The sequence below is a fragment of the Aulostomus chinensis genome, chromosome 23, assembly GCF_037954235.1.
Source record: "Aulostomus chinensis isolate RoL2024-O1b breed Wild chromosome 23, RoL_Achi_v1.0, whole genome shotgun sequence".
In the NCBI taxonomy this organism is placed as follows: Eukaryota; Metazoa; Chordata; class Actinopteri; order Syngnathiformes; family Aulostomidae; genus Aulostomus; species Aulostomus chinensis.
The window spans coordinates 6,032,200-6,040,618 of NC_141342.1; the positions used below are offsets into that span (position 1 = coordinate 6,032,200).

The 8,419-nt window shown below is 46.4% G+C and overlaps 1 long non-coding RNA gene across 1 annotated transcript; it reads right to left on the minus strand.

Annotated features, from left to right (window-relative positions):
• Nucleotides 1–425: 425 nt before the first annotated feature.
• LOC147239277 (uncharacterized) lies at nt 426–7,288 on the minus strand. The gene is made up of 3 exons (XR_015111558.1): nt 7,205–7,288; nt 6,814–6,846; nt 426–457 (listed from the first exon to the last, which is right to left on the minus strand). It is a non-coding gene; the product is annotated as an uncharacterized LOC147239277 (long non-coding RNA).
• Between the last annotated feature and the right edge of the window lie 1,131 nt (nt 7,289–8,419).

The window sequence follows — 8,419 nt, forward strand, 5'->3', positions numbered from 1 at the left end:
CAACCCTTGAGGTTCATGTACTTGAGTGTACCACAGTTTGCTAACCATCGTACCGACCTGCAGTAAAAGTGGACGTGTGTCATGAAAACATACCTTCCAGCTTATTTTGACTTCCCAGCGCTGCACAATACTCCTGCTTGCTATCCTCTTTTTCCCACTCAGCACTTTGCTGCCCACCTCGGCACTTCTCAAGGACGCTCTAATTGTGTATTCAGCCTGCTCCATCTGTGTTGCATTCGACCGGCTGGACTATTGTACCCTTCTGAAGGATATCAGAGATCCGGTTACTGCACAAGCACCACCACTCCCTCCATCGGAGATCGACTTGCTGCTGCGAGGCCTCAGCCTGGACTCCAGATAACGCCTTGGAGAAGTCATTCAATCTACAACAGAGGTATGTTTTCCTTCAAAACACTCGGAGCATGTATCCAGAGGAGAAACGGCACCAAAAACAATCCTGTAACGATAAAAGAGCTACTTTCAGCACTCCATCGGGTTGTGTCAAAATCCCCCAGCATGCTTTGCCCCTCTTTTCTCGGCTGTGCCCTTTGCCACCGAGGGAAAGGAGGTAATAGCTTTCACTAATTTGGCCCAGGGCTGCGCAGTCAAAGCCATGTGCCAGAGTGAATCTGTTAAGCTAACATTAGGCAGCAGATATCTGAGGCTAGCGGCTGCAGGCTTTGACATCCTGTATTACACCTAATTGCCACCAGACATGACATCAAATTCTCTGCGAAAATCCCCCACAACCACCTGCTCCTCGCTCTGTTTACCTTCCAAGCTGGAATAATGGGTGGGGGGGCAGCGCAGAGTTCCTCTGTGTTATTTTCTGACACCTGAGCTGAGGATTGGGGAACTGGAATGTCAGTAGAAATTTAAATTTGAGACGTGTAAGGATAGTTAAGGGCTATCCCCCCGTGCATTGTGTTGCAGGGCTGTACTTTAGTGATTTATGTGTTTTTGTAGGAGTAATGAGAGAGAGAAAACAGGGCAGGGGTAATATGGAGGCATAACCATAATTAGGTGAATTATAAGTTTCACAGTCATTTTCGTAACGCGGGGGAAACTTTTAATGAATAGAATGTAAATGTATTCAACGCACAAACATCTGGTTGTGGTGGTGATGTGGTGAGTGCACTAAATCGCTGCGTCTCCTGTGGCCTCTGCGTTGATTCATTCTCCTCTGTCCTCCTCCTCTCCAACATGAAAGACACGGGAAACCTCCCCACCCTTCACAGTGTAATGATGAAATGATTTCACTGCTCCGTATCCTTTAACACCGCAGTGTCAGCCCCTCCAGAAGTCAAGCGCCGCTCGCTCCCTCGCTCCTCAGCTAATAAAGCAAATCTGAGAACTCGGCTCCGCTCGGAAAAACCAGCCCAGTAGTAAAACAACAGTGTTTACTGACTTCATGTGTCCAGCTTGGAAGGAAACCATGAAGCTTTGTTACCAACTTAATTCAATTTCCCCGTCTGGTACACTTGGATCGTCCAGGAGGTGACCTCAGCGATCGGACCTGGCCGTTGGTTGTGATGTATTTTGGTTTGAGTGGTTAGTAACAGAAGAAAGAAAACACTGGCCTGAAGTTAGATGTTGTTCTCTCCAACTCTCTTGACCAACCGATCTTTCAGTTTCCAGGCAGTGACACTGAAAATCGCCTTCTAACCCTCAGATCAGCGTAACCTCCATACCAGAAGCGAGACCGTGCCGGTCGTGCGAGAGTCTGATGTGAGACGACTAAAATATAACTGGACGTTCCTTCAGGAAAACTCTTCTCTTTCACAGGGAGGTCAGAGATGCTGCTGGGTGCGTTGTAGCTGTGCTGCCATGCTCGTGAGCGCGAGGACGATAACTGTGGTCCCAAACATCTCAGCAACTGACCCTTCTGCATATGAAGACTCAGAATTAAGGACATCCCCATTTTATCATGATTCTGAGTCATGTAGAGATTTTTAAGACTTTAAGGCAAGGTCCATCCATCATCCATCCATCATCCATCCATCATCCATCTGTCCATCAATCCATCCATCATCCATCCATCCGTCCATCCATCCATCCCTCCATCTTCCCCCTCTTCTCCTGTTCAGGGTGGTGCGGGTGGAGCCTATCCCAGCAGCCTTCCCCCTGGACAGGTCACCAGTCCATGGCAGGGCCAACACATAGAGACAGACAACCATTGGCTCTCCCAGCCACACCTACAGTCAATTTAGAGTCTGGATTAACCTGGTCCCCTCTTGATGTCTTTGGACTGTGGAGGAAGCTGGAGTACCAGAGAGAACCCAGCAGGAACAGGGAGAACATGGAGACTCACCCAGAAAGACCCCGTGCTCCAGCCGGGGCTCCACCCACAACCTTCTTGCTGGGGGCCACCGTGAGGACCACTGCTCCATCGGGCCGCCTGGAACATCATTACTCACCACAATATTGTGTATTCTTTTAATGAGCCGTTCCATGTTGTCTTATTGAGCGTACAACAGTTCGGTCTGAGTGTGGAGGAGTTCAAGAATGAATCCACTGACAAATGTCCGAAACAGCACAAACACACACACACACACACACACACACACACACACACACACACACACACACACACACACACACACTCCTACCTATTGATCAGTGGTTTATTTCTGATGCTAAACAGAACAGAAATTTCTGCTATACTTGAGCTCCAGATGTATTTGGAGAAACTGAGTGTTAGCTTGCATTCGCCACTTGTAAAAGCCTGCTTACATTCATGAAGAGATGTAAGACTCAGAAAAGATCATCAACGATACTGAGAAATGTACTTAAACTTCAAACTACTAACGAGCGACATCATCCTGAAACTGTCTGTGACCCCTGAAGTGTTGTTCTTTAGTTGGAGCTGCTTTAACCTGCCGGCTCTAGGAGCCGCGACAGCATGAACCCGAGTGGTTCTGTGGATGTGCTGCATGGACGACAGTAGAACTCCAACAGCCAGAGTGTGCTCTGCAGCCTGATGAACCATCACTCTGCTATGCTCAATCATGGACACTCTCATGAAGCACCTCAGCAGGATCAGCGTCCAGGTGCCTCCTGGTGCTTGTCTCTGCTCCGGCTGACATCCCAGCGGCTTGGTGCTTTTCTTTGGGAACGTCGCAGCCATTAAATCAATGGTCAGCAGCTCCGAGAGCTCAGCTGCTGCTGCTTCACCTTGTGGTCGTGCGTCATCTTTACTTTCTCCACAAAAATATAGCAGGTTGTATCAGTCAGAGTATTGATAAGTATTAGTACTGATATCAATACACCAGGCTCGTGGATGTTGGAGGTTCAGTTCTACATCAGATCCACCAGTAAACACCAGACTGGTGGATGGTGGAGGTTCAGTTCTACATCAGATCCACCAGTAAACACCAGACTGGTTCAGGTCTACATCTGATCCACCAGTAAACACCAGACCGGTTCAGTTCTACATCAGATCCACCAGTAAACACCAGACTGGTTCAGGTCTACATCAGATCCACCAGTAAACACCAGACTGGTTCAGTTCTACATCAGATCCACCAGTAAACACCAGACTGGTGGAGTCTTAAAAACCTGGGTTGCTAACAAGAGTCTAGAGGAGCCTACAGAGGTCATGGAGGTCATTAAAGGTCATCGGGGGAAACACAAGAAGCCTGAAGCTCAGTGGTGGTGACCTTGAAGTCATGTGACCCTCATGTATTTCCTTCCTAGGCTAATGTTAGCTTAGCACTGCTAACCGTTGCGTTCAAACTTCCAGCATCATCAGAGGGTTCATTAGTGAAGATGATCCTGATGAACTCAAAAGTTTTATCTTCACATGATGTACAGCAACATGACGCATCATGTGTGTTCTCTAACGCCACCAATGAGATTCATAGGACATTCAATTCATTGGAGTTGAAACATTAGCAGGTTTCAACTCACTTTCACTCCATGGAACAAACACACACACACACACACACACACACACACACTCCAATGTGTGGGGGTGTGAGCGCCCCCCTTCTCTACATAGCAGCTCTCCGAGTGAGTTCTGGTTGAGGACTGTGGCCACAGAAGTGAGGTCGTCAGTCAGTACCAGCAGCTCGCTCTGCAGCTCCTCCCCTTCAGGAAACTACTCTTCCACCGTAGCATCTAGAGAACAATATTCAACATTTGTCGCTGCACGTCTGAGAGACGAACACACAGACAGGAAGCAGAGATTTACAGCCCTAATCAGAAACCGGCTCACGGCTGGAAATGTAGCGTGAATGATGTCATGAAACTGTCCCCACTCTGATGCTGCGATTTATCACCCAATAAGGGAGTCATAAAAGAACTGTAATGGAGAAAAAAGTCACAGACCCTCACAAGTCGTCCTGTGTTGTGTAGCCTACGTGCATGTCCCGCCGTCCTCCGTCCCTCGCCAGAAAAACAAACAAATGTGCATTGAGATATTTTCTTTTTCGCCTCGGATGTTAACAAGCCGGTTGCCACGGGGATGATGCATCGCACCGCCAACCCTTCATCAATATGGATAATTACGCTTTCTGCGAATTCAGAGCAGTTGCGTTGTAAATATTTACTCTGGGACAGGGGTTGTTATTCCCGGCGTGGGAACACACAGAGCAGACCTTCCTGAGATGAACCCAAGCATGTCCCTGTGTCACTGCGTATCTGTGCTGACAGGAAGCATGAGCGACTACTCGCTGGCACTTCCTGCTCCACACCACTGGCTTGCTTCAGCCGCAGACACGCTGGGACTCCCAGGAGGGCTTTGGAATTGAGTAATAGGCTTTGTCCCTTTATGGAATACACATGGGGACACCTTGGAAATCATCAACTGTTTTCCTGGACTTCTTGAGTTTGATCATTTCTTCCAGATGTCGATCAGCAAGCAGATGATGAGTGAGACAGAATAAATGTCAATAAATAGAAATAGAAATATTCACCATCGTCCTGCTGGACAGAGCAGAACCAGCAGGTCAGAAGAGGACGGGGAACCCTGATGCTCTGATTTAAAGGGCTGGGAAACACCTCCTCCAATGAGTGTGTGTGTGTGTGTGTGTGTGTGTGTGTGTGTGTGTGTGTGTGTGTGTGTGTGTGTGTGTGTGTGTGTGTTTGTGTGTGAGAGAGACACTCCTACATGGGGCGAAACAGGAGGCTTGACTATAATAAATGAACTGCCACAGCAGAGCTATTTGAGGTTGTGTCACTAGAATAATACAGAGCTGGAGGCACAGCTGGAGCTGCGATCAGATGTTCCCTTACATGTGTTGCACACACACACACACACACACACACACACACACACGCTAGCAGACAGGCTCCACGATTACATCAATGTGTGACGGTACTTTCTCATTTTGTGTGACTTCACTCTTTGCTCACTGAGATATTCAGATTCTCTGATTCCCCGAGGAGAAACTGCAAAAACATTATTATTATTATTATTATTATTATGTAGTGAAGTCTGATGTTGTCTACGTGTTGTTGAATTATTTGCAGATATTGACAGCACAGCTGCTGGTGTAGAGCCCCGTGCTGACGGTCAGTGTGACGAGCCAAAGACAACATTGGTCCGTCGCGTGCGACTGTCCTGACTGAATAAACATCAGTTCCCATTATTTAGAATGCAATTTGCTACCTGACAACTTTTGTTTTTCCTCCTCTGTATTTTGTGAGGATTCTTAAGATTCACCCCTTGAAATGACACTTCAGCTTTCGTGTTGCATTCATGTGTCACGTGAAAACAAAGGTCAGTGCAGACCAGGTCACTGCTGACAGACACAGCAGGTCATTTGTAGAATTTTTTCTTCCTCCACACCGACCAAAGCAGCCAAACCATTCTCCAGCAACACAATGTCGCTGGAACAACTTCCAGGATTTCTCTGAATCAGCTACAAACATCCCCAGAGACTCAAGGATGACCTGGGAAACCTAGACGGTCAAGGTCACTCTGATGCAGCCGTGATGTGGGATTTGTAGTTTACACTTTATTTGTACCGAAAGACGTTAACAGCACGCGGCCGAGAAGGCTATCTAACCTGAAACGTACCAGCTGATGGTGTTGTGACATCGTCAGTATCTTACAGGACTGACCCTTGGAACCCCCCAGCCCTCTGAACCCACGAGGTCCCTCTCCAGAGGGGCGTCCCCCCAGTGGAAACAGGCCTGGTCTGGTTACCCACCGTGGAGATGATGGATTGACGGCTCACTTACGGGAAAAGGCCGGAGCCTTCAGGTAAACAATCACTGAGCTGTATTAAACATGGAGGAGAGAACGAAAACATGCTCTACCTTTTGGCGAGGAGGACGGGGGAGGAGACAGGAATGTGGTTTACAGCGTGTGCATTAAAAGCTGAAGCTGACACACTGTTTAAAAAAAGCTTCACTCAGTCCAACTCATCTCTAAATTAAATAAATGTGACTGGGTTATTTTTGTTCTAATTGTTTTTCCAAATTAGGGGATTTACATTTAGATTGTATCTGCAACTTGTTCACTGAAACGCGACCCTTCGTGATCGTGGTGGCCTTTCTCTCTCTCTCTCCTGCCGTCATTTCCCTCCTGCTGGACTATGAAGCAATGATCCATGAGAAGCCAAATCAACAAGGAAACCAGGTTAGATCTTTGCCCTCGCGTATGCCGTATAAAAGCCATTTTACTCATTACCCTGCCACAAGAAACGTTCACCAACATTAGTCTGCGATTGGTCCTGATGGCAGTAATTTCATCATCTAACAATCTGATCCTGCCAAATTAATTCTGCCCCAACCCCCCCACCCCCCACCAAAAAACCGTCTGCAGTGACAAAAACGGAGTCAGACAAATGAGATAATTTAAGTTACCGTAAATGATGATTAACCAAAGCTCCAACAGTCCTGCAGAGACAGGAAAGTCTATGTTACCTGAAGAAAAACTGCTGTAAAGTTTTAGCCATATAAATAAGAGGAAATTAATTAAATGCAGGGCGGGTGGTTTGGCGCCATGGAAAGAATACACAATTTAGAGTCCTGAGCCAAGGAGCCAAATGGACAAAATGAAGGTGATCAGTCATATTTTGCTGCTTTTTGACATTAAGCATATGCTTTTTTCTAAGAGGTCAGCTAAGCAATTTAGACAAATTGGACAAAATTGCAAAGGTAAACATAGGGAGAGGTCCTCTAGTGTTTCTTTCACTCTCTTTTTCTTTCCCTCAGTCTCTTTTTAAGACAATATTTTGTTTAGTAAATCCCTTACCTGAATTTTCTGTGACGGTACAGTGAGACAAAGTGACTCTGCCAGGGCTATCAGGGGCAGAAGTGTGTCACTGTGTTTGACGGCACCGTCATCCACCACGCCAACTCAAACTGCTCTCCTTGAAAATACTTAGCTGAGTCCTGAAACTACGCCATAGAAGGAGTCATTTATCTTCTGCGCCTGGGCTTTCTCGATAAATGCTGACACTTCTAGCCATTCTAGCTCTTTGTTCACACACACACACACACACACACACACACACACACACACACACACACACACTTTCAGATGCGGCTGACGTGTCAAAGCCTCATTTCTAACAACTTCACTTTTAACAAACAGTAGTTAAAAGCTCTTCGTCTGACCTGTTAAAGTGCTGAACACACGACTGAAGCTTTTATGCATCAATGTGCTTCGACACTCCCGCTCCAAACTGGTTCTGATCTTGGTGCGTCACAGGGGGAACCAGTACCTGAACTCATTTTAAACATGGCTGGGGGTTCTATTCAACTCAAAATGCAAATCCAGACTTCTCATAATTCTTTTCAGTAAAATCAATCGACCTGAGCGGATACCCCGAACAGCGCTGTTACCCCAGACATTAAAATTGTTAATAACCCCATAGGACTTTCATCTCTTTTTGCAAACTTGCAAACTGTCTGACTGTTTAAGTGATCACTCTCCTATACTGTGTGTCTGGAAAGTCACAATTCCAAGTGCACCTCCTAAATATATTCGACTGAGTCAATGCAAGAATGTTCATGGAGATATAATTTCCATCAACTGGGACAGATTTCAGTGAAACCCTGTTGTTGATGATGCATGGAACTTTTTTTACTCGGAAGTTACAAACATAATTGATGAACATGCCCCCAGAAGAAGAGTTAGAGTTAAAGGTACAGTAGACACCTACCCTGGATTCGCTCACAGCTAATCAGCCTTTAGTGGCAATAGTAGTGCTGGTAGTAGTAGCACTAGTAGTAGTAGTAGCACTACTAGTAGTAGTAGTACTAGTAGTAGTAGTAGTAGTAGTCGTGCTGGTCCAGATGGTTTGGAAGTTAAATTTGTCAAACTTGCTGCTCATGTTCTGATTGATATAATATGTCTAGATCTACTTGTGCAATTGCCCCCATATGGAACCGTTCCAGAGATACCCCTCTTTTCAAAGGAGATCCACTTGATGTGAATAACTACGGACCGATCTCCATGATCTGT